At 43.2% G+C, this 27783-nt stretch overlaps 1 protein-coding gene across 1 annotated transcript in view; it reads right to left on the bottom strand.

Moving 5' to 3' along the window:
* The window catches only part of BACH2 (BTB domain and CNC homolog 2), a 192702-nt gene that overhangs the window by 87511 nt on the left and 77408 nt on the right, over positions 1-27783 (bottom strand). Inside the window, exons 3-4 of the mRNA XM_080586610.1 lie at positions 18887-18995; positions 19-169 (exon numbers count right to left, since the gene is read on the bottom strand). The gene's annotated coding sequence lies outside the window, so the exon portion shown is untranslated. The remainder of the gene's footprint in view (positions 1-18; positions 170-18886; positions 18996-27783) is intronic.

Below are 27783 nucleotides of genomic sequence, written 5' to 3'. Positions count from 1 at the left end.
ATTTGAGTCATGACTTACATGTAACTTTTCTAGGTTCTGCGCTGGCTAAAATGTTCTCACGATGCAGGGAACGGGATCAATGGAGAAATTAAGAGGCTACAGCAATCCATTAAGAAGTGGCCCTCCAAAGCTTTGTAGGGCAATGTTCTGGAAACTCAGTCGTATCAACCTAAAATAAAATAAAGGCAGCCATTAAAAAATTCAAGCATTGACTCCTCACAAAACTCCTCTGTTTTTCCCTTCCAATTCTAAATACAGTTAGTGTGGGGGCATTTTTTTAACATAGAAGGTCTTTACGTCAAACATGATAATTACATTACACCCATAACGTACCTCTTAGACTGCAGATACATTATAACAAAGACTATGTTTTTCTTGCATTGGTGTAGCACCAAGAAAAACAAGCCCCCAAGAATTATAAAATAGATACTTCTGAGATCATTCTAGCAGATTGTACCGTAGATATGCGCATGCTCGTGTACACGTACTACGAGAGCTCTGCACATCACACCAGGATGGAGTTCCGACAAAAACAGCAAGTTGATCTAACGGACTTCAGATTAAGTAATACTGGCTTTTGTCAAAGCTTTGGTTTTATCAAGGAATCTAAGTCATTAACATCATAATTGTCTCTCGGTTTCTAGTTTATTGTGGGTAGCTTCAGAAAAGAAAAGCCACCAGTGCAGTTTGGCACCCCCAGGTCAATGCAACGCGTGCCATGTTCCCCCAGCCGTACTGTGGGAAAGCTACTGCAAGTCTGCGTCAAAACAACCGGAGAGGGAGTACAAGGTTCACGTTCCCGCAGGCAATTCAGCGTGCTGCTGCTGATGCACAAGGGCTCGGACCCCGGGGAGGAGGCACTCGTGTCTGGGGCGGCCCGCAGGGAGCAGCGCTGGGGCTGGGAGAGGTGCAAGCACCCAGCGCCCGAGCCTCAGCATCGGCGCCCAGCCCAAATCCCACACACCGCCCGATCCCAAACGCCCCAGAAAAGGCTTCCCTCGTTTACCAAGGAAGCGGTCGTGCTCTGAAGTGGTTGGGGAGGAGGCTGGGAAGGAAATACTTGTGGAAGGAGAAGTAATTAGTTTTAAGTTACAGGGATTTTCAAGCTGAAGTTGCACCAGCGACGGTGCCCAACACTTTACTGCTTTCTTGGAAAAAAAAGTGCTGGACTGCTTGAATAGTATTTACTTGACTGAAGATGCTGATTGGGAGTGAAAAGGAAGACAATTTGCTTTTGAACAGAAGGGGACAGTAGCAGAACAAGCAGTGGCATATATGCATCTTCCCAGGATCACCCTACAGGTTGTATCTGCAGAATTACCACCAACTCAGGCTAGATAAAAGGGGGAAGAGGTGAGGAGAAAACAAAGAAAAAAAATATGGCTTAGACTTTTTATTAAACTACTACCATTTTTTCTGTGATTTGCAAAATGAACTTTTCAGTAAAGACTTCTGGTTTCTTGAGAAATGTTTAGTGACTCTATAAGCAAGTCAAAAAATAACACAAACTGCGAAATGAAAGTGTTTTTTTTGTTAATAAGTATACAGTTCTTGATAGAAAAGTTCAATACTTTCTGAATGCTGATGTGACAGCATTCTACTCCGAGCCTTGTAGAGGACTGGATCTCTTAGGAAAAGCAGGTTATTTCTTCTGGATGGCACCCCTCTAGGTGATTTACAACAGATGCTCAAAATTGTGCTACATTTAAGCATTACCTGTAAGGGCACTTGAAAAGAATCATAAGGCTACTCTAAGAAAACAACGCTTGCATCTCCTCAGTTTATATATAACTGGGCATAACATTCATTGACAGACTGTAAGAGGACAAAATATTTACTGTCACAAATATACATTATCTAAATTGCCTATAAAACTAAAAATATAAACTGCAAATCTGTTCAGTCATAAATCACCCCTAGAACAAAAATAACTGCTGTTTACTCAATAGCCAAAGGAATAAAACCAGGCAAGTGTCTGCTTTTTCAAGGACAAGTTATTTTCTGAGCTAAAATTGCACTTGCTGTGGCGTATCAAAAGAGAAGAAGAATAAACAGAAGTGGGGAAGAGGGAAACAAAATAAAAGGAGGGGAGGAGGAAGACTCAGTGCCACACTTTTCTGAGAAGGTGTGATTGATGTCCACTGCTGTAAGAAAGCATGAGGCTGCATCCCAAACATTTCATTCCCTTCTGCAAATGTCTCACTCTGTATCTTGCCCCATGCTCCCTACATAGCCTTGCCCTACACAGGATGATCCAGACAGCATCAGGTTTTACACATGATCTAAAACATGAAAGCAGGAATCTCTCGGCCGAGGGGTCAGCTTAGGGTAGAATGAAACCTAAGCCCCTGCCTACGCTCGACAAGAAGGCTGCTTCATGCTTTCCATTTCATAAAAGCATTTCCTTTCTGAAACAAGCCAATTACTAAAAGCATAAAAAGAATACATGAAAATCGAGCTTATATGGAATGAGGAGCCAACAGTGCCTCTAACGAAGGGAAGTTTCAGCACTTTAGAAAGCTGGCTGGCCAGGCATGCAGCACAGGAAGAGCTGGATGCTGCGCAGGGACAAAGATGCACTCTTCACTCAAACCAGACATGTTTTTTTTTTTTTTTTTGTAACGACCTCTTGCATATTTTTGAACCATGTTACCTTTTCTCCCCCTTTCTTTTTTTGATGGCCTGGGGGCTCAAGTTAGCATCAAAGAATGCAAATGCAAAGCAAGATGCACAAGAAAACCATGGCTGTCAGAAGGACAAAGGAGGCTGAAGGACTCTTTACTGCAAGAAAACACTATCCAGCCTAGATTTGTCTTATACTGTGGGTGTGTTTCAAAGAGAGGTTGTTGTTAATGTAAAATAACAAGAGCTTTGACGCTTAGGAGGAAGAAAACTGATAAGTTCCTTGGTTTGCAATGAGCAAACCAAGAAAGATGATTTGAGAAGAATGAGATGAATGTACCTGGGTTATTACTCTGGTTAGCAGGGAAGTTTTTTCAAACCCAGAAAATAGTTCAATCACTCTCAAGAAAGCCAGCGAAGTTGGGCAGACAACGAGGAAGGGGAGCACCAAACACACAGTTGGGTTAGCATACACATGAACGCTCACAACACAGGATAAAATTAGGGCTAAGCGAAATGAACCCACGTGACAAGATGTGCTGGTGTGCTTCTTACAGGCAGGAGAAAACAGTATTTAAGGAAGGCTGCACACCAGAGAACAGGAAGAAGAAAGCACAAATGTGTAAACAGAACCCGTGTTTTCTAAAGTTATGCCGCACTTGATAGAGCACAATGTTTGCTACACAAAAGCTTGTAGAAATCAGTTCCAGTAACGTCAAGCAAGGATCCTGGTCTGTTACACACAATGCTACGAGAGATTAGCAAACATGCTTTCTTCACATTTTGTGTGTTTTCAAGTGAAGCTGAAGGATATTTCTTTCTGGTTGAGACAGCTTCATTGTAACATTTGTAGTTTCCAACTGCTTGAAGGATTGCCTGAGGCCGAGTAGGCACTTGCAATCCTCCTGACATCGAACACAGGATCTCTCCTGTAATCTGTAAATTAAACCCAAGATGATCTTAATACCTATGTCAGAAAAGACGCACAACCTGCTTCACCTATCAGTGCATTCAATTTCCTCCTGACAGCCCAGGTGGTTCTTCCAGAGAGAAGCAATATGCTCATCCATTGCTCCCGCGTGTGCTCACGTGCACAACGTGGACCGAAGGGGCCGGAGCAGGGAGGTACCCACCAAGTGCGCGGTCCCCATACCTGGGCTGCTTGTGTCACCAGTCAGTGGAGACAGGATCGAGTTGTTTGTTCAGACAATGGCAAAACTGCAGAAGTCAGGCCGGCAAGAAACCACGACCAAACTCGTCAGAAGATGCAGCACGATAATCGCTGCTGACTGGATGAAGGTGAAGGCAGCTTCTGCTACCCCACACTGTAAGGAATCCTTCCACACTCTGCAGGCTGGATTTTCCCCAGCTGCACTTAACAGCACCAACTGGGCTTAAATGGAAAACCCTCAGAGGGCCTGGGGGGGAAATTTTCCACCCCCTCCTGTCTTCTGGTTGCTGTTATCTCTGTGACACATCAGCCAGGCTGCGCTAGGAGAGGTGGGAGACGGCGGTTCATGGGTGGCAAAGCACGAACTTTTACGCCTTTTTATGTAAAATCTGACTTCAACACTGGAATATACTTGACTTAAAATAAAGCCACGACTGAAAACATTTCACCTTGGAAGTATGACCCAGCTAGATGTAAGAGGAAGTTAATATATTCTATGAGACCTCCCGCAAACAATAAACACGTTACCAAACGGCACAAGCTGATTATTTATGCCTCACACAGCAAAGTACTAAAAAAAACCACAACATAAAGTAAACCAACACATAATAAAAGTCAGTTTTTGATCAAATCCACTGAAAATGCAGGTATTTGGCATATTTCTCCTTAAAGATTTTAGTTAATAAACACGCAAACTGGATAAAATGGGATAGTTCATCAATGAGGATAAAATTGCTGTCACGGAGGCTGGAATCTCTGAAAATGATACTGGATGTGCCAGTGCTGAGTCTCTTGGGTAAGGATGCTTCCTGTGGCAGCAGTAAATGACGCAGTTCACTGGATTTATGCCCCAAAGCACGTGAACCACAAGAATTTATGCCTGCCCTGCTGAAAGGATGCTCCCGCTCAGTGCTCTGAACAATTATCACAGTCAGACTTTTACTGCTAATTTCTTTTTAAAAATGCAAAATGAGAAAACAGTTAACATGCAGAATGAAAGAACGGGCCACAGTCAACCACAAAAACTCCCCATAAGGTTCACCATGTGGGAAACAGATAAGTAAACGCTGTGAAAGATGAACAATATTTAAGTATTAACACAAATGTTTTTTTTGGGAGGGTTTATCTGGCATCTCCATCGGTTTTCCTCTGAGCTCTAATACAAAAATAACTATGTCTGACTGTGACTGGGAAACATGGCAGCAGCTCAACATTGCTTCCTTTTCTCTTTGTACTCAGGAAAAAAACCCACCATCTCACAACTTCAGGCAAACTGATTTTCAGGTGAAGTCAGAGGAGCGTATGTCAACTCAGAAAGTTCAGGAGGTGGTCTGAACCCATTAGGGAGTGAAATGAAGACAGATGTACTTAATGCGAGGTCAGGAGAAATAAGGAGAGCCTTTCTCCAAGATGTACATCTGGTCCCGCACAGTATCATATGGAGTGAAGGAATTATATTTTAGCTCATGGAAATGCTGAACAAAACAACCGCACATCAAACTGTCAGGTAGAAGGTGCCCAGTTTTCAAGCTCCAGCAGTGACCACTTCATGTGAGAAGACAGATGCTACAAAACGCCGAAAGAGAGCTTGGTTTATTGAGCTTGGATTCCTCCAGGAACCCACCTCCCTTTCAGGTCACCAACCCCACCAAGCAGAGGCCAAATACTGCTTTTCCTTCTCCTGTGGAGAGAACCAGAAGCAAAAGGGGCTGCAGCATGCAGAGTGGGCCACAAGCACCTCACGCACCCCTGTGCTGATGAAGGCACGTCTCCACACGCCTGTGGAAGACGTTAGGAGAACAGGACGATGTGGTGCCTCACATCAAGGGCCTGCCTCTTAGCTTCCCCATCTTCATGTTCACATCAAGCAGGGGAAAGTCGAAAGGGATTAAAATGTTTTGTGAGTTATTTTCGCCTGCCGTTGCAAACAGAAAGGAGAAAGGCAGAATCATATGGGAAAGAGGTTCAAAAATACATTCCCTCTCGTGTGAACTCAAGTCTGTTTAACAAGAAAAGCCAGCAAGGCCACGCACAGTAATGCTGAGAAAAAGGAAATGGTATTTCATGTTCGCCAGAGTCATAAATCTTACCAGTGAGTCTCTAACGGCAAAACGATGAGCAGGGGAATTTTTATACCCAGATAATTGGTTGCAAGTTGATATCAGGTTTACTGTGCCACGCACATGGCACACGTAGCACCAGCGGCGCGCCACCTCCTCAGTGCCCAAAGCACCGCCTGGGGTTTTGGCTGCTGCTGGCTTTGCCAGGAGATGCAAAGCCAAAACTCCCAGCCATGTTTAAAAAAAAAAAAAAAAAGGTTCAGTGAAGGTGGGTATTTCTGCTCCACAGAAATTCTTTTGTGGGGGACACAGAAATGGGCTTTCAGCAGGGAAAATGAACTACACTTACAATGCTGGCTCCTCTGCCATGTGGGATGTGGATTAAGAGGATGCAGACAGAGGACCTCATCCCACCATTAACATCCTGGTCTCTGGGGTGGGCACGGTCATGGACACTGCAGAGCAGGCACGTTGGTCAGGGTAAAGGTCAACCCACCACAGCAGAAAAAGCAGGCATGCATGAGGAAATTCATGAGCCAGAAGAAGGTGCGGAGGGGCCTCACAAGGACTGAAGTCACCAGGGCCTTCGCGCCACCTCTGGTGGGGATGAGGCAACCCGTCACACCCCTCTAACAGCTTTCGTTCCTCGACATCTTGTTTTGCTTCAGAGTGTAGCCAGGCACTTCCACTAATGGCAGACATGAGGGAAAACTCCACTGCATCTCAGTCAGACCCTACTTCCAGTTGAAGAAGACTTTCGGTTTCTAGATGAGAAGATATCCAGGGGCAGCTGTGCTGGCAGCTACTTGCCGGTGAGCACCCCAGGCACTCCTGACACTACCTCCAAAGGAACCAGCTTGGTCTAGAGGAGGTCTGGGAGCATTCATCCCCAAAAGACTTCCCTATGGGGCCCATGTTAGAGAAGGGAACGGAGAGGACAGCAACTTGCTCCTCTAAGACTGGCTGTGAGAGACGTAGCAGAGCAGGGACAGCTCACCCCTTCTGCATCATAATCTCCTTCCTGCCCATCTTCTTCACTCATTTTTTCCCCCCAGCCCTTTGCAGATACACCACACTGCTTGGTCACGCTCCTTTGCTGGTTCAAAAGAGCTGGAGACCGGTAAGGCTACGGGGCAGACCAGCTCCACCATGCCCACAAGCTTCACCTGCACGGGATTGAGCAACAGCTCTCCTGTGCAAGGCTTGGTTCTCTTGCTACCATATGTTAAACTGGCAGACCGGTCTGTATTTACTGCGTTAAACTACAATTATCTTTTTTTTTTTTTTTTTCTTTTAATCCCTCAGCCTAATGGTATGCAGCTGCCACAGTTTTCTTTCAACATATCACTGGCTCTCTTTGAGCTGATTATTTAGATAAGGAACCATAGCCAAAAGACATGAAAAGATGGGTCCAAATTTAAAACTCTCAGCTGAGCAAAGAATTTCATTCAAAGAACTGTACAAAGGGGGAAGGGGGAGGCTCACAACACAAACAAAGGTTTTGTTTACTACTGATATAAACAGCTGAAACACTCCCTGTCACTGGGTTTAAGGATCAACGCACAACGCACTCAAAGCACTGCTGATGGGTATTACAGCTGCCACACAAATCTGTGTGAATGCCAGTATTCGTGTCATTTTTTTTCCAGATGGGAATTGAGGGAAAATCTCCCAATGAATCTCACTTTACACTGAAACAACCTCCTTGTGATGTAGAATAGCTCCAAGACAACAGCCCCTTCAATTGAACTGCTGCTGCTCAGCAGGTTTCTTTGGATAACAGTGTGGTGTGGTTTTTTTCCTCAATTCAAGACAGTTGCATGTATTTGCTTTTATTGCTAGCATAATGTTTACTATTCTAATCAGAACATTCTGTAATCTTGTCTAAATGTTTTATTATTAATTGCTACGCCCCCCACCCCACCCTAATAATTATCCTCTGGAGAGGTAAACAATTCAACACAAGTTACTTTAGCTGAAGCCATGAATATGCATTATTTATTTATTTAGGTAAACAGTAATTAAGAAAAATCACCCAGACCGTCTTCTCTTTGAAATGAACACTACTTCACCAGCCTTGCCATGGGAATTGCAAATCCCTTAAACACATATATCACTTTGTCCTCCTCCGCTGTGATTTTCATTTGAGAGCCTCAGAACACGTAACAGCAGCCAGGGAAACAGCCCCTACGTTATCTAAGGCCACACAGTGCGTCCAGAGCATCCAGACTCGCTCTCAAGGATGAGCAGTAGGTGCCCAGATGCTGGCAGAGAAGAAAGAAGCAACATTTGAGGTGCAGAATGAGAACCAGAATGCAAATACTGGCTCCGTACTTACAATGGTATAAGCACAGCTCTCCCTTCTTCACGCTCTCATGCTCTTGGGATATCCATAACCCAATACACTGATTTTTAATGTGTTTTTTTTTTTTTTTGCAGCAAGGCAACCTCTATTAACACCACAATGCTGACAGTGACCCCTCTGCACTGTCCTTCGAGAGGTACAGAGGGGTATGTCCTGGAAAACTGAGGGGCTGGCAGCACCGCTGCCTCTCAGTGCTAATGGGGTGAGTATTCAGCACCAAAATGCAACCAGCTGTGCAGAAGACAGGGCAGCATTTGACTGATGGAAACATTTCGATTTATTCATGTTGGAGAAGGGAGATACCCCCGTATGCTGCGTATATAACTTATGCATTAGGCAATAAGAAGCTGAGTTTCTCCATCCAATTCCACTAGTGTGGATTTCTTCCTCAATAATACATGGCCTCAAATATTCCAACATCCTGTCCTACCTAATACTTCTACCAACTTATACTGAATGCCATGACAGAATCAGACAGCACTACAGGCAATGAAACCATTCATGGGGAACTCATTGTTTTAAACCAAAAATTAGACATGTCAGGCAGTCCTGACATGGTTGATCATACAGCCTAAGGATCCCGCTGGCAGACACTACAAGAAAGGAATCAAAATGTCTCCCAAAGACAAAGGGATTTTCGCATATCTAAAATTAATAAGTAAATAGATAAAACTGCGGTCTGGGCTTTGTTTCAGTTTTCAGAGCTAATTTCCGGCCACCGTTCAGAGAAACGCTTTGCATTTCAATTTCTGAGTCACCCGCTTTAACAAGTGCACTTGCTGGAATTACTAAGCACGGGATCTGATCAAAATATTTTGCTTTCTGAATCAAAGTTCTTTTCATTTTTATTGATGTGCACGGATCTATGAACGTAACGTGGTGACTGGCAACCTGGCTGTGTGTGGCTACGGTCCTGGTGTACGATGCGATCGGTCAGGGAAGCCCTCTCCCAGCGGGCGCCCGACATCCCAGCGAGGCACGGGGACACGTCCTCCGCTCCGCACAAACACTCAGCACACGTTGACGCTGGTCTCTGGGATTGCGATCACAAAATGACACACGCTTCCAGAAACATGTTTGAACATCAGGTATGAATGAAAATCATTCCTGAAAAGAATCTGTTATGAAACCGAAAATCGGAGACCGCTGCAGTGTTGTGCCTAAGTTGAGTCATCAGTTCCCTTTATAGCCTAATAATTGACACTGCCTTGATCAGAATGACTGATCCGAATGTTGCTTTGTGTTTGTGTTTTTTTGTTGTTGTTTTCTTTTTTTTTTTAATAGATTTCCTATGTAAACAACCTGCCTGTCATCTTGCAGAAGTATTTACGTTTGCCAGATCACGGGAAACATCTGTCAAAAACAGATTTCACTCTCTCCAGTCAACTCGGTACAGTCTGAAACAGACTGTACTACAAAGAAACCAAAAACAGGTCTTGTTACGGAAAGAATACGCTGCCAACTCTCAGTGGAAGCACCGATTTTACTGCATTTTCTTGGCATTAAATGCTGCGAAGATGATTAGAATAGTTACTTCCTTTCCCTGTGGGATTTCTCCCCCAAAAGAAAGTCCTGGGAATTTAAGAGCTTCTCTTTTCCCCTCTCCCTGCACTTTTCTGAAATGCGGTATCTTATAGGAAGAGACAGATACGAGAAGAATCAAGGTGCGATGAAGTTTCAGACAGGGGTACTTGGATAACAGGGTGATTCCCCTTCTGATGCTTCCAGCAAACAAACACTCTCGTGTGTCTGCATTCCTCAGATCACACCTCCCCAAAATAGTCCATTAATTATTATTTATTTTTGCATCTTCTAAACAGGCAAAGATCAAGTGAGACCGCAACTGCCTCTAGTGGTGTTTTCTAAAGAAAAGGTGACATAAAACTGGGTGGTTGCTTCTACCAGGATACGGATGATGCTAGACAGCCATACTGTGTGTCACTGCCATTTGATCTGCCCTGGAACAGCAAAATCATTAGAAACAACAACAACAAAAAACAACAAAGAAACCAAATGGAGAAACAGGTGTGAGACTTCAAAAAAAAACAAACTAACAAACAAAACAAAACACAGGATTAGGCTACACCATCAGCATGAAAATGGAGAAGAAACAACTGGGGCAGGAGCACGAGGCTCACTGGGTACCAATCAGGTGTTATGTCTGGGACTAAACACAGACCCCTGTTAAATGGACCAGTAATTTTAGATTATGGGGACTGCTTTATTTGAAAAAATTAACAGCAGATGCACGATCTTATTAGAAATATATCCCTGGATAGGTGATAAATGAATGGCCATGTCTATATTAGCCTCTGTAGACTGAAACCACCAGTTCTATGGAGCTGACATGATGCCCAATTTTTGTGCTTTGCCCTGCAGTAACTCCAGCCTGGTGCAGTAGACTGAGTGCCCAACAGCAGCTGGAACACATCAACAGCACTGCTAGAGCACAACTTTCCGCTTTTATCAGCTATATAAGCTGATATGGGCCAGCCCAGTATCTCATGGATTACAGACCATGCTACTGATTCTTAAAAACAGGGCATGGAAATGGGAGAACCTCAATATACTTTGGAGAAGATGGAGGGGGACCTATCTAAACAGAGAGTACTGAGAATAATCCAATGGTAGATTTTAAAACAAGAAGATGGAAAAATCCAAAGTTGTGCTGGAGAAAAAATGATGAAACAAACTGGTAAAAAGGGAAAGGAAAATGGTTGACTGGCTGGAGATGATGTTAGATTTTATTTCCCTAATTGTGGTATATAGCTGGACTTGAAACTAACAATATTTGCAAAATACTGTACTCTATCTCCTTTGAATGGGGCAGAAGTGTATTTAAATAGTAGTCTTGCTTTTCAATGACAAAATAATCTTAATGCAAGCAATTTACACAGCTCTTTTGAGCTAAGAAATCACTGCATAGCTACATTTATGAAACAAAACTATGAGAATACTAAACAAGACACAATATCAACTGTGATTTAGAAATGAAGTTGATAAGCACATAGTTTTAGTCGTATTCAGTACAGAAACCAAGGAGTATCATCAGCTTTGCAACATATTTGGAGAATCTCGTATTTTTCTGAACAACACTTTCACCTGCGTCAGCTACGTCAGAAAGAAATAGAAACACACACTCCCAAAACGTGAGGAGACATACTATTTCGGCAAAATTTGAGAAGACTGCACTTAGCTAGCACTGTTTTTTATCTGTCTGACCTAGAATTACACATGCTTTCAACCACAACTTTTATCAACTCTTAAGTTTTATCATTCCAAGGTACAAAGGTGGCAACACTCGGAGGAAGCAGTGAAAGACTGAATGGGAATTAAAAGCACTTTGCACTCTCAAGCAAGCCAGGGAAAGAATCCTATTTAGCTTCAGGAGAGCACTGCCAATACTAACAAAACATTTGTCGTCTGGCACTACATGCCAGTAGGTAGCGTACAAACCTGCACTAGTGTTTTGACACAAGCTAAATGGGCAAAGTTTGAAGCGTCACTTGTATCTGCCATGGTAGCTTTTCAGTTCATTTTGCACCATCTCCTGAATGTCAGGGTAAAAAAAAAAAAAAAAAGGCAGGGGAAGACAAGGTAAAACAGAAGTCAAAGCTTCAGAAAGAAAGGTAACTAAATTATCAAATACCGTATGTTAAATATCTGTCTAGTTCTCTCTATCAGCTTAACTCAAACAGAAAACTTGGACACTACATTTACGTTTTTCTCCAGTTTCATGCCCTCTGAAAATGAAAGCTTAGTATCAGTATATTCACCATCCCAGTTAAACCTTATCACTCCAAGAAGCAGTACGAACCAACATGCGCTAATCCAGAATCAAAGCCAATTCCGTAACCACTACACAGAATAATTCTTTTTGCAAGCTCCAAGCTCCCTTCTCTGCTCTTCAACTCTGGCTATATCTGCTCCAGGGATCTTGGGTATGAGCCACGCTCACAGCTCATTCCTGTAATGAAAATGTTCTCTGCTCCCAGCAACTATAACTTAACTTGGCCATGTAAAAGAGAGCCTCTCTTTCCAATTCTCATGGCTTTGGGAGATTTTTTTTTTTTGACTCATATCACAAAGCCTGCCCATTCTGCCTTGATTATCTTGTTTTATTACTATCTGTAGCCCTGGCATTTGTTTGAAATTTTGTTAAAAATAGGCAGTTGCATAAAGAATGACTAGTACAGCAAATGCTGCACCAAGCGATGTTATATATTTTATTGCATACAAACTTGGTATGCCAGAACCAACAAAATCAATTATTTGGGTCTGAAAGCATATTTTTCCTCTCCTGCTTGCAACAGTGTAATCTTGGCAGAAATAACTGAGAAAAGAAGCATGGTGGTAGGCAAGAACTCCTAATAACATAAGATCATGATTGGATCAAGTGCTGTGCTTTGGGACACATCTCCGGGAAGAGAGAATAACAATGCTTGCGTTCTCAGCGTGTGACAAGGATACTTGGCATACTATCTGCTCGGCCATCATCCCAAATTACTAATTACCTGTGCCAGTGACCTTGTCGCACTGAAAAAGTCTGCTTTTCCCTGAAGATCTGCAAGAGAAAAATTAAATCAAATGCTTTCCCATTTGTTCAGAGTGGCTAATGAAAAATTCATTAATGAATACTTGGGCAAAAAGGCTCTCTCTGCAATTATAGCACGCGGTCATAAAAGCCAATGCATGATGGCTGGTGAATATTTCTCTGCAGAAATTGGCCCAACAAAGCTTCCTACTTGGTAGTGAGAGGAAGTTCTGAATAAATATTTGTTTTCCCGTATTTATTTCTACACTGGGCGAGACAAGACAAAAGGATGTTTACATGCTGAACTCATTTCAGGTTTTGCTCTTTGTGCACAATTTGGTCTGTAAGGTTACGGGGCTTTTAATCTCACATACATTGTGGATTGTATGATCATCACCATCATAATGAAACCAGACAGAATTTACTTCCCGTTCCCCCACCCCGACACCGGGACGGCACGCTGAAATGAGAGAGTTAGTCATGTAAGACTGAGCTAAGAACGCTATGCAACATGTCAGCCACTTGGCTCCATCCCCGCCTGAAACGGTGCCACTGGAAGCTGCTCCTGCCAACGCGCCACCAGGCTGAGCGGGTCAAGCAGCAGTGTCACCCAAACCAGAAAGATCAGAAGATGTGCAATTTAGCTTGTCTGCAGGAAAGGCGGACGACAGTCCCTAGGTGTTTCTACAAGTCCTTTTGCTCTAGGCACAATCAGATTTTATTGAACCGTAATCCTAGATAAGTATACTGAATCTTACAGCTGAAGTCAATTACAGTGTGTTAAATGGCAGGCTTCCTGATCTGCAGGAGGGAAATCACTTCTTCGGTATAAGACCATATTGGTTCAGCAACTAGTTACTTGCCGCTTGGGCATGGTGTTGAAACAGCAGTGGACAACTAAGCATTTTGCCTTACTTTCAGGCACCAGTCTTCCTGAACTGCGAGCAGACCAAATTCCTGGGCTCACCAGCTGGAGAAGTGATAAGCACGACAGGCAGAGAGGGGACATCCAGTGACAGCACCACCACGTCTCAAACACGGCCATGTTCTCTTGGGGCTGGGGACTCTGAGCTATCCAGTCTCAGAAGGGACGAGACATCACTTTTCCTGTAATTGAAGATCCTCGCACTCAGAGGCTTAGGTTAGATGCAGCAGCCAACCCTGAGCTGGTTCTTTATTCATCTAAAATGGGAGTGTCTCAACCAAAATCAACAGGGTTGTTCACGGGTCTCTCCAAAAGACAGGGAAAACTAGGTGCAGTGAAATGGTGGTGAAAACAAACAGGAAAGCAACTTGATGACAGCTGAAGAAGATGCAACCTGCCCAAGACAAAGACTGACTGCCATTCCGGAGTAAGGAACAAGTGGAGAAGGGAGGACCTCGGAGATGGAGGAGGGAAGAGCACACCTTGTGCCACTTCTGCATCCTACCAGATGCGAGTCACGACAGGGAAGAAACTTCTCGTGAAAGCACCAGGATAGAGAAAACTGGTGGCAGAAATTTGTCTGGGTAAGTATGGGTCTGACAGGAAGGCAGGGGAGATGTTTCTGTGGCCACAGAAAGACTGAAATATGGCAGGGATGGGAGGACAACGCAGGTCCCAGTGAGGAGGAGGATCTCTTATTAACCCTGGCCCCTCGGAGAAAGGTGAGGATCAGGTCAAAGGAGGCTTTAAGAAAACAGGGCCAAATAAAAAAAATGGAAAGGCAGTAAGAAGGTGGGAGCACAGGAAACAGAAAGAGCTGTTGAGAAACAAAAAGTGAACATGGTCTGAATGTGAACTTATGTGTACTTTCAAGATCTCATCAATGGCTGGAGAAGAGCATTAGTAAGTGGAGAAGAAAAACAGTGTACAGGGCTCCACGCCCTCTTCCCAGAGAAATAATTCCTGTAAATGCTGAGAAAAGTTTAACTATCAACCCACAAGAGATAAAAAGGACACATCAAAAGGCATGTGACTTGTCATTTCTGATTCCTTACTCAGAATTAGTATCGGCACCATGTGAGATTCATATCAAAATCTCTTAAATGAATATTGCCTATCAGGGGCTGAGTGGAGGAGCAGAGGGACTGAAGGCCAACTGTTGTGCTGGGCTCATGGGACACCCTCAGCAGGCACAACGTACACCTTGCAAGGTGGCCAAGAAGGTGATGGCCAGCTCCCTTGTACTGCCTTCATCAACCGAGTAGGGTCACCTCTGGTAACCTCCTGAACAGGCTCAAGTGTTCTCCAGTTTCTTTCTTACACACAACCATATTTAAATGTCAAGAGATCTCTGTGTAATTCAGGAGATGACAGAAGCTGCGTTTATGATCCAGTTGGGTTTGTGTGGGTCGTGTGTGTCAAGTAGATAGGAATGACTCAAACTATGAAGAGGCAGACCGTGAGGAGAGAGGCGAGAGACAGGGAATATTCCAACTGCCTGCCGCTGCACAGGGAGAGCCAAACTCCATGAGAAACAGATCTGAAAGACCCAAAAAAGGGGAAAAAAAAGCAAACAACACCTTCCTAGATCTGGAAATCACTTTCTCTACTCCTAAACAAACGAAATGCAAAAAGCATGGGTAGTTCTTCTCTGTGAGGAAGCTCATCCCACTCACGCAAGTCGCCAGGCTGGCTCTCCCCATTGCAACATACACATTTTTCAGAAGCACCAGTAGGCTTCACCTTCCTGACACACCTCTGGAAGGGAGGAGGATGATCTCTGTTTTAAAAATGAGGAAGTTGGTCATGGGGCAGATGAAGGAGGTTGCCTGAGAACGCACAGGAAACCTGTGACTGAGGCGGGGAACTGAACCCAGACCATGAGTTCCAGTTGGGTGCCCCGTCCAAGCTGGGTGGCCAACAGACCACCTTTTCTACCGGGGCTTTGAAATTTAAGTTTGGTGTGTTTTTTAATTAATGTGTTTTTTTTCATTTGTCTAGCCACTACGTTTCATTTCACTCACACTTCTGCTTTGTGGAAGCTTTTTATTCTGCTTCTTTTTTATTTTGGCTTTAAAAAACCCACAAGTGAACATTAAACAGAATTTAACCTTCACTATTTGGTTTTCTCCCCTACCAACATCGGCCTCTCTCTAGGTCTCAGCATTCAGTGTCCTTTGTTTGTGCACTCTGTGCTCATAATTATGGCTTGATCAAAATGTATCAGTGATTTTCAAAAGGAGGTTTCTTATTCACGGTTTCAAAGAATTACAGCAAATGCGTACTGGGAACAGCAGTGTTGTGAGGCAACAGCCCAGACCTGGTGGGAAAACCAGAGCAAGGAGATGCACAAAAAAGGTAAGCTCCCAAGTAAATGCTCCAATGCTGCTAGGAGTTACATCAAAATGAGCAATCAGCTGAAGAAAAGCTACCAGTAAGCCAACGCATGAGACTGCCTAGAATGTTTTAACAGTTAGGCTAATGAATCACTGTGTACATGTGAGCAGTGTACTTACAGTCAGGGTACTGCAGCTAACTAGTCTCTCTGATGGGTGAGAACAGTGTCTCTTCCATTGTCATCGTGATCTATGGTTTAATTGATATTTGAAAACCTCTAAAGGTCTTCTAGTGAAAGGCACGTAACATACATTTCTAAGACAAAATTCTGTGGTATTATAGTATTTGCAACAAGTCAAACCCTTATTTCATGAAATAATTCACACTGGGTGAAACACAAGAAGTTTCAAGATATGGAGAAGAAAAAAATATCAAATTTCCACTTGTGTGTAATAACCCACACAGTAAAAAAGAAAAAAAGACGACAGACATTTGTGAGAAAATGCTGCAAAACCACGAACTTTCAAAAGTGCCCAGAATGCTATTTTCACCTCATGTGGATGCAGCCCAAACTATCTACAACTAACCAAGGTGCATCAGAAGAATGTCATCATTCCACTTCCACCACAGAGTATCATTACCTTTTGCCCATTATGCACCCAAGGCTGACAGGCCCTACAAAATAACCTAAGACTTTTATGCTTAAAGCAGCTGAGCAGCTGCAAAAATAACCCTCTAAAAATATTTAATACTTAGTCCCACTCAGCAGCTGGAAAAACAATTACTGATTGAAAAATTCAGTGCTTGATATTACTTAATAGATGGGGAAAAACTATTCCTGAATCATAATTAACATTTTTTTAACTATTTAAAAGCATGCATCTGCTGTTTGAAGCTTCACAGAGAGACAATACGTGGCCTTCTGGCACCATTAAACAGACTAAAGTGGTTGAGTTTGAAGGACATGAGGCAGAAAGCCACAGTGGAGTAGGGAATCCTTCAGTGACCTGGTATGCTGAGACTGCACAACTACCTCAGTAGCATGCGCCCTGGGATACCAGGTCTGAACCCGGTCTATGAAGCAACCAGCGACTACCTCAGGGTAAATTAAACAAACGCACAGCTTCAGCTCCTGGTGCCACAGGGATTCAAACACCGTGACACACGATGAAAGAAAATACAGTGATAACAGCAATAAAGTGAGGCTACCCTCAAAACGGCCACACCGCTGACGGACAGCTCTAGGGCAGTGCCTCCCCAGGACCTGGTCGCAGCGGGACTTCCTGCTGGGAAGTGCCGCGCCACCACGTTGGAGAAGACCAGAAGCTCTTGTGACACCCAGAGGTGCCAGGCACCTGCCTCCCCTGCTGGAAACACCACCAGCTTGGGCTGGGGCTTACATTCCAGAAGCAGACAGACCACGTACAGGCAGAATGCCAGCCAAAACCAAACTTTCTGTCTTCTAAATTTCTACAGAATTTTCCCCAAGCAACTCCCTGACTAACTGTCCACTAGGCACAGTAGAGGTGTCCCACCACTAGCAGCAACCATGCCCTTTCTAACTCTTGTTCACGTCCACCCATGTTGAATCAAGCCAAGCAGTGGCCCGGTAGGCATTGATGATGAAATGGCAGTCAGGGTACCTGGCAGAACTGAGTCAAGGATTTTTGTCTCGCACAACCTCACCTGGAGAGTGATCCAGGTGTGCCAGCTGACCACACTGAACAGGAATCCAGAAACAAACCTATTCCAAAAAAAGCTCTCAATTGCTTTACCATTCGGTTTCAAGGACTCAGTGTTGGAATTAGCACTTTTTTTTTTTTTTCATTTTAAACAGGTTTATGTAAAGCAAATGTAACCTGTAGGGAATATTTTGCAAGGTGCTAAGCAGTTTGAGCAACCTGTATAATGTCCTTAACTGTAAGTGACTTGAGCCCTGAATCATTAATGCTCCTGCCCTTCTTCTCTGAAGTGCCTGTACTATCAGAGGCCATTTCAAGGGAAGTACACTTAAGTCATAAATACCTCTCATATCATGATAACCTGCATCATCAGCAGCAGAAAAACAAAGGCAATATAAAAAGAAATAAAATAGGTGTAAAATTTCATGTCACAAACACACCTAAATGGATTATACTTTCAAAAGTAACCATATAAAAGGGCACGATGAGGTTTTCTTGGTGTACTTCTTGAAGTTTTCTAGGATGATGTTACTAACTTTCAGAGTAAACGTGTTCTCAATGACATGCAGATGCACTCAATGCAAATGGCTTTTAATCTGAAATTGGGTCTTTTTCATTGACATATGGTCATCACTGAGACAGACAGATGACCAAATTCACTGCCATTCACAGTACACTGAGGTTCCCTACCCATACCCACAGCATGTTGGTAGACACAACCCAGTGCTCTTTTCAGATCAGTTAGGGCACCTATCCATGACGTATCTTGAATTCAGGTAGGCAGATCACAGTTTATGCCCCAAAGCTAAAATGCTGAAGCACACAAATGCAGGCAGGGATGAACACTAAAAAAACATGTATGCCACAGAGTGAAATACTGCACTGGCAAATGACAAAATAGATCAATATGTACTCTGCCAGATTTGTTTCTAGACTTATAAGTAGCTGTCTATTCTTGGAAATGTTTAGGTACTGTGCTGTGGAGTTTTAAAGCAAGTCACCAAAAAGCCTTTAAAGGATTTTCGATAAATGCTTCAGACATGGCAGTCTGAAGCTCATGTTCTCATGGGCACTGTTACTGTCTAGTAGATATTAGTAAAACTATGAAATTATAAGCAACAGTCAAAACATCCAGAAAATGTCCCCAAAATAAAGAAACCATTCTATGCTGCTTTTGCAAAAATACTTACTTACAACACAGTTCTGGAAGTGATTTCCAAGCAAGCCAACTGCTGCTTTAGACAGTTTACTGGATGGTGTGGCTCAGCTCTTTCATACAAGAAGCACCTACAGTTATATCTGGAAAAGGAAATAAAACCAAAATTCTTTGTGAGCAAATACGCAAATAAAGTCGTTTTTCTTTCTAAAACCATAATCAGGTTAAAACCAGCTTTAGCAGGACTATATGAAATTCTCATGCCAAGCTTCAAGTGTGTTGTCCATTTACAGGAACAAGCACCAAAGCACAGTCAAAGCCGACCTAGGAGGCTGGAGCTGAGAGCAACCATGCTTTGAGAACAAAAACATGCTGAACGTATCAAAGCAGCGAACAACCTGGCGCAGCTGTTTTTCTCATCTAGTTCTACTTGAAGCATTCTCAGGAAACGCAAAATGAAATACTGGCGTTAGTGTCAAAAACCTAGGTGATTTCAGCAGGGCCAAGAACTCCAGGCACCAACTTCTTTTTCTCTCTTGAGTGGGTGTTCACTTGTAAGTTTTAGACATGTTAGCAATTCAATGACTGAACGAATTAATGTTCAACTTAACAGTCATTGTTAGGCTGGGAGGTTATTACTTCTTGTTCTGTTACAGTGACAGATTAAAATAGGTTTGTATCTGAAAAGTTGTTTTCCACAATACATATTCCCTGACTTTTTGTACCAAATCATTTTCTCCCATCACGTCAACTCCTATTGTGTGAACCATCACTGCGAACTCTGCCACAACGGTTGGGATGGGCAAGGAGAAACAGGACGGCGACAGCCAAGGAAGAGATGGAGCTCAGCCCCTGTTACTTCTCTTTGGGCTGCCATCTTCTTTTTTCCAAGCATTTTATGTCGCTTATACGAGACTTCTCGGCAAAGGAGCACACTCACATTTTCAGGCCACGTTCTACTTTTAAAGCAAGCAAACAAAAGCAAAACCCAAAAGCAAAGAAAGGGCTTGACTTTATCCAGCCACCTAGAGAACAGAGAAACCTGTTCACTATCAGGCACTATTTCCACGCACAGGATGGAAAGCTGTGACTTCCCAGACCACAGACTGGAAGGCAGGTTCTTATCAGTGGAAAAAGCAAGCACCAAATTTCAAGGTTGAGCTGACTGGTATGGAAGAAGAAAAAAATACCACTACATGTCTAATTTTTGCAGACTCAGATCCATTTTGTACTAGTAAATGAGTTTTCATCCTTCCCTCCTTCATTTTTTTTTTTCTTTCAGGGTAGATAGCAAGCTGCTGACAACTCACACTGTACTAAGAGCTGTTCACACCGCACAAAGTGTTTACCACTCACAACTGATGCTAAAAATTAATTTACAGCACCACTACAGAAAGCTTTGACAAATTGTCATGTGTTGACACAGTCATAAGTTGTTGGTTAAAAAAAGTAACACTTCCCTCTTCTGCCACCTCATGTTTGAGATCAGGGATGGGCACATTATGCAAAGTTTGAGGGTTTGTAAGCTTCACAAATGTTTGGGCTTCACAAAACAAGCTAGGTTGTGAAACTTTTTTCTCTTACAGTTAGGCGTGTGTTTATTGCTAAAAAGACTCTAGTAAGAAAAAAAAAATATCCTTTCTCATCTACCAAGATCTGTGTGTTGTGCAAAACCAGGAGAAAAGGCTGTAAAATAAATAACCCTGCACGACAGTTGTTCTTCCCATGTGAACGATAAGATCAGACCCGTGACAAATACCCAGCTACTCAGAGCTGCAGACACCACCCACCTACTGTAGAAAGGAAAAAAAATATATAGCTGCAAGTAAGAGTTTTAATTGTTCTCAGCTGTCACACAATGTTATCTTAAGTGAACGCATTTATTTCTCAATTCTTCTGTATTGCTCTATAAGAAAAAAAAAAGCAGTGGTGTTCATCAGACGAGGTCCAATTCGATTTCCGTGTACTCAAGATAGTAACTATTAGTCAGCACTTGTGCCCGCGGCAGCTCTTAAATTTTAACTCTGCCTTTTCTTGGTCAGGGCAGGATAAATAATCTGTCTTGTTTACACAGCAGAATTGGTAAGGGACACAAAGGCAGTTTTGGCTGAAAGGAGAAGTGTTTCAATAGTACCGTGCTAACTTAAAACGTTAGCCGCACCCTGGACTAAATCATGGCTCAGAAACAAGTCTAAGGCTGGGAAGAACCAAAGCAACAGGAGATAAGCCAGGCATCCACTTGGTCAAGGTAAAATGACCTGAAGTTATCTTCATCTTTCTTTTCTCCTCAAGTTTATCTTTAAGCTGCCCAGCACTTGTGCAGAGCCATCCATGTGAACTAGGGACTTTCATCCAGCAGCCAAGCCAAGCCGATGCACTCCGACGTTAGTAATGAGCAGGACATGAAGACTGCCAGTGCCAGAGAGAAGAAAGGGAGATAAGCTGGGCCCCACATCAGGCAGGAGTTGGAACACTAGAAATAGTTTAGGGCAGCACGACACGGCACAGAGAAAGAAACATTCTCAGCCAAGTGGGCTTCATGAGGAGCACTGAAGAGCCAACTTTCCACCACCCATCTATCCTTCCAACACTGATAGCTCTCATTAAATTCCACCACCTTCTGGAGCACACACTGCACAAGAAGGCGAAGGAAATTCATTCAGGAAATTAACTTTGCAATACAAGGAATTCATATTCTTCCCCCCACACCCCTAACATTCATACAAAGGGGAGATGCTTTGAGTGGTTCCTGACTCCCAAAGGGAGGCATCTTTACACCTTCGCAGAGGTGATCCACTCACCCTAGCCTGTGCCTGCAGCAGTGCAAGCAGATGCCTGCAATTTCTCTACAAGACCTGAGGTAAGTAATCTCAACCAAAAGGAGCTCCTGCAAAACATTAAGCGGATGAAATTTCATACAGACTCCTCGCTTGCTCACACCCCACACACCTTCTCTGAACTTTTTTTTTTCTGCTAAAATGTAGAAATCTCACACCGCACTATTCGACTGGCTTTATTGCCACTGAAATAGATACAGTGTGAACTTGCTTTTGAGACCTTGATTTCATGTTAGCAGTGCACTAACACAGAGATTTTTGCACAACACACATGTAGAAAACTGGTAGCTCCCCATGGACCTACTCGGGCTAGCAGAAGAGCGGCACATGTCCCGGTACAAAATTTCTGTATGACCTGAGATGTTACTCTGAAAAACGACACAGATTACTCTGGTACATCTAATGGAAGCAGAGACATTTACGTCATACACTCAGGATGGACATTATCTTGTGCTGCTGATTGGAATGATATCATCCATGATTAATTAGCTTAGATTGATGTACATTTAGAAAAGCAATCAAGAGGCACCTCCTGTCCCCCATCGGTAAAATCTTGCAAAATCTCATGCAGGAGCACATGCCTGTTCAAACCAAGGCAGGGCCAGTGCAAGAAAATCAAGAAGGGTTCAGCAACTGGGCAATGCGGACAGGGACACTCCTGTGGCCTCCCTAATCCACACCTCTGTGCTGCCCTTCAGGTTTTGGCACAGGGAGGATGGATGGCAGTGTCTTGGCCAGTCTACAACCCATGGCTGTTTGCACGGTGTTAGAAGAAAGCCACACGATTTCAAAAGTAGAAGGGAACATATGAATCTGTCCTGCTCTCTTGATGATTAACAGTTGGACTTGATGATCTTAGAGGTCTTTTCCAACCTAAATGATTCTATGACTCTATGACTCTGTGATGCACAAATGTTGCCGAAGGGGTAAAGTACAATAAATAAACTGAGAAATTAGTTGTATTGGCACTGCCTGCCTGTGATGCAGACTGCGTGGCACAACATCTCTGCCTAGAAAGGAAAAAAAGGAGAGATGCAGCTGTGTTATTCCCTGGGCACCACTGTTCCAGCCAGTGAGGACAATGCTGGGGTTTAAGACAGCCCCCTCCTCTCCCAAAGCAAGAGATGTCAGTGACTACGACGTGGGTAATTTTCCTGTCTCTGCTCTGCACCCGTCTGTACATCGCTGCAAAGGTCACCGCGTCATATCTGTTACACCGAGGTCTGCCGCCCACCAGCAGACAAGGAAGCAGCTTATCTGGGCAGCCTGGCAGGACCTCCTGCAAGCACTTGGGCGAAGGGGAAAAAACCTTGCAGCTTTCTACTGTGTGGGGGCTTCAAAAATAGCTCCAGTTCTTAAGAAGGGACTGAGATGCTCAAATTACCTTGAACTGAAAGGATCTCAACCTACACCAGCTCTGCTCAGCAAAGCCCAAAGACATCGTTCCCTTTCTGACTCTCCCTCCCCGGTGCGGGAGAGAGCGCTCTGGGAAGCGATAGCTCTGTTAGCATGAAATGGTGGGGAAAAGGATCAGATCTTCATTCGTGCCTCTCTGGAGCACACCTTAAGCTTCCAGACCTCTCAAGCAGAAAGAACCTGGTGGCTCTGTGAAGAGTTTAATCACGGGAAAGCCAGCATCCACGTTTCCCCTTCTGTGGGCTCCATCCAAAAGGCAAGCACCCCTCAAAGGCAGTGGGAACTGTCTGCCCCTTGCACAGAAATGTACTCAGACACATGCACACGGGCCTCCCTCTGCTCTCCCTCTCACTTTAAGTCTTTTTCTAACTGCATACATTACTGTATTTTTTCACAACTTTCTTAGCATTACATCTGTTGTATGCTGCGTAACAATCAATGCCAGCATTATCTATAGCATTAGCAAAGAAGCAAAACATGTAATTCATTGAAATAGGACTCTCTTCTTCCCCAACTTCTCATAGCCATTTTTGGCTATGTTAAATAAATCCATCTGCTTGACTTGTATATACTGTGATCAAACCTTTACCAAAGCTAGAAGCATTTTGTTTCTAACGAATATATTCCCATGGCTGCTCCCAAGTCAAGTCTCTACTTCTGGCTTAGACAATGTCATACAACTTTTATTGTAATCCAATGCTTACAAACAAATGAACTTTAAAATTCAGTTAAATGACAACACACAGCTGAGGGACTCTGGAGGCTTAGCTATCTCAGGAGCAAAAATCACTCTTTGTACTGCTTTTGTAGAACTGACAGTAGGATTCTCTGGATGTCTCTGAGCCATCTCACGCCAGAAAAATAACTAGATAACAAAGAAAACCTAGAGATACCAAGTTTTATGAGACCTTTAGCAAAAGTGTTTAAATCAGACCATTCTGATTAGTACATACTGAAATCCTCAGATCTGCATCACGTGGTTCTGCCTTGCATGTGCAACCGGGTTATGAGCCAAGAGAAAGAACCAACTCCAGAGATCAGAGATTGGTCTCACCTGCCAAAATACAGCACTGCAGCTGGAAGCTTTTCCTGACCTTTCCATCCCCAGTGACTTCCACAGGAGAAAACGCTGCAGGAAAGGTACCAAAGAAGTTAACTAGTAGCGTGTGATTCATCTTCTATCCCTGCTGATAAAGACAGCTCAATGAAAAGAAGAACATAAGCCCCACGTCCTCTCAGGTGTGCTCAAGGAGCGAAGTGGTGGGACGCTGCAGGGAAAACCTCTGGCACTTAACCCCAAATTACAAAAGAATCCCAATTTCAGGAGTTGCTGGCCTGCAGTGAGGACATGTTCAACGCACTGTCCAACCAGCAACGCAGCCGCTCATGTTGGTGACACGAATGTTGAAGAGGCATGTGGGTATATGTGAAAGTTTCACTCAATCCTAAATTGGTCCAGTTCCTGTCTTCCCAATGGCTTCCCTCACCATTAGAAATGCTTTGGTTTGGATTTTAGTCAAGTCTGGTTTACAGTGCTCAAATTCAGCTGTTGAAAAAAAAACCCTGCTGGAACGCCTTACTCATTACGCAGCCTTGCAAAAATTATTAGCTATGTTACAAGGCATTTCCCTTTGGGGACCAGAAAGGGTGAAGAAAGGGGATGGAGAGTGACAGTCTGTGGTTTCTAATGCAGCAGCAAGAAAATAAATAAGTAAGAGGAATACAGGATATAATGCGTTTACATTTGTCAAAACAAGTTTCCTGGAGACAGTGAGGGTTCATGCTGCTGAGCTGTCACTTCTGCTAGAAACTGCTGCCTCATGCTATCGGGAGGTCAGTCACTGACCTACTTTCTGATAGAACTGAATTAATTTGCTACTTCTGTACACAAACCTTTTTTTTTTTTTTTTTTTAAAGGGATACTCAACAAATTCTTTAAAAGTTGCTTTTTAAACCAACTTGGAGCTTCACCTAATGGTGTGCAAGGACATTATGCTCCCTGGCACAGGGCCCACTATGCTCGGTCTGCTTATTCTTTTGGAAAAATCCATGCAGAATATTTTTAATGAGTTGACACAACAAATAATGTCTGTCCTTTTTGAACTCTTACACTACACTAACACTCAAATACTTGCGATATAACCTATTACAGACAATAACGGAGGACAGCACTCAAATAATGCTGTTCTTTGTCCGGGCTGCTCCTGAAATAGATGCCTACTTCAACAGGATTAGCTCCCCAAATAGACAGATGCATGACATGGCATATTTATAGGATTAAAACACAAAGTTATTTATAGGAAACAAAATGAGTAGGCGAAACTTATAAACTAAATACCTGTTGATCCGATCATCCCCTGCACAGAGCCACACAACAAACATCTGCACTCACCGGGAGACAGTGGTCTGTCAGGAGCTCTTACGCTACAGCAGTATACTGAGAAAGTGAAGTGGCAGAAGCAGGAGCAAAAGAGGTGGCATCTACCTGCATGTTTTGCTTAATGGCTACATGGACACAGATCTAATGGCATTACACTAACCCCGTCATTAAAATAAAACCACAGCTGAGCCAAATCCTTGGACTATCAAAACACCAGAAATCCTCTCCTGAAATCATCCTTAGCCATGATATAACAGAAAGCTTCACGGATTGTGTGGACGTGTCTTTCTAGCTCTCACGTGGGTAACAGCACTGCTGTTCAGAAAGAGAAAAGCAGTGTATTGCTCAGTGAAGGCAGGGCCACTCTGCACTGAGGTTATTTGGAAGATGAGGCCCTATCCACTAATACCTGCATCAGGCCTCTCAGGCAACCTGCTCTCATACTTTGGCTCCATCTTCCACCTGCGATGTGAAGATAAGGATCTCCTCCAAATGCTTGGCTTGGTTAGTGCTGAGACACTGGGGTAGAGACTCGCACTTTACATTTCCCCAGGGTCCAATATAACAATAAGGGAGGTAGTACTGACTACCAGACAATTGCTAGTATCAAAACAGATTTATGATCACTCGAGTTCTTGGACTTGATGAGGCTGATGTTGCCAAAGATAACTATGCTAAAACTAGCACTTCCAACTGCAAGTGCATTTCTGTCAACCTTCTTAGCTTTCATCTCTGCATATTTACAAGCCCCAAATCTGAAGTTCAAATAAATCCAATAATTCACTCAAACCCACCAGGATTTGAAAACATTAGGGAAGTGTCAAGATGTCATCGAGCTTGTTCTGCGGAAAAGAGTACTTTATAGTTTCAGAAAGAAATAGACAAGGGAGCTATTTAACGAGATGGTGGCATATTGAAACATGGATAGATAAGTAATTAATAGCTACCTTCTCTAAGTGAAAACTTTTCTGAGTGAAAAATCAGTTTATATGAAAAACTACAAGTCAATTGCTGCCATTTTGGGTGGATAAGAACTGTCACACGTTAGCATCTCCATTACCATGAAGAGTTTTACTCCTTTGAAGCAACTCACTAAGCTCTTCACATAAAACAGCAAGTGGGAAGCAAGGAACTAACAGAAGGAGATACCAAAGAAATGTCGAAGTTCACAACTATAATTCTAAGGAAAAATGTTGTAATAAATCCATGAAAGTGGAGGAGATTCTCCCACAACAAGTTAAAGCTTAGGCAACAGATTCATTTTAGTCCCTCGGTGAAAGAGCAATTGCATGACTGTATAGACACCATCACTGGGATTCAGAACATTGGCCAAATAACTTCTATAGGTTGATACCTTGAAACATCTTCCTATTAAAAGGTCCAATATTTGACTAGGATGTCATTTGATTCACAACCCTCTTCATCTTCATGTGTGAGTTTCTTTACCAAATTTCTATACAGATTCCAGCTGAACGCATGGCACCATAAAATAAACAAAAGGGGAGAGATGAAAAATAGTCATGCTCCAAGAAATAGGAAGTATAAATTCATTAATTAAGCATTTAATTCTTTTTTATCTCTCATGTCTGCCTCCACAGTTTAAAGTCTCTCTCGGCAATCAACCAATTTTGGGATTCACTGCTGTCATGCAAATCATGGCAGTACTTTAGCTAAAAAGGCACTGTCAAACATAATGAAGTTTTCCTTCAGATTGTACCCACACTGGTGCTGCACACAGCACACACACGACTTCGGAGAACTACCTGGTGAGGTGGGACATCGGGCTTTACCTACCCGAGCTCACAAAGACTGCAACTTGTCTGAAGTGGCAAGGGCACAACTGTTTCATGTAGGTCGTTGGGACCACATGCCCTACAAACCATCCTGCAGTGTCATTTATTATGTTACCATTTATTATGTTACCATTAGCACCCAGTCAGCTTTGAAACATATTTGAGAATTTTCAGTCATTTTCTTGCATTTTTTTTTCAAACTTGCAACCGCAAGTCCATCTGCACACACTTCAAAGACATACTATAAATATGGAAAAATTTTCCAGCACTTCCCTACTACGGCTCAACCTACTTGCTGAACCAGGCACCCCATTCTCTGTCCCTCAACCAGGGCTGCTGTGCACCAAGCCCAGGAAGGACAGGCCTGAGGGATGCCGAATTGGGCACATCTCTCTATTTGGTGTTTTAACACCTTGTTTTCACACTGGTCCTACTGCAATCGGTGTTGCAGTAGGCCAAGGATAAATGAAGCAGTCCAGTACACTCGAGGAGCATTTATTATAAG

This window comes from Anser brachyrhynchus (genome assembly GCF_964034855.1).
Source record: "Anser brachyrhynchus genome assembly, chromosome: 3".
Taxonomy (NCBI): domain Eukaryota; kingdom Metazoa; phylum Chordata; class Aves; order Anseriformes; family Anatidae; genus Anser; species Anser brachyrhynchus.
The sequence above is the reverse complement of the archived record's forward strand: the minus strand, read 5'-3'. Positions and strand labels throughout refer to the sequence as shown.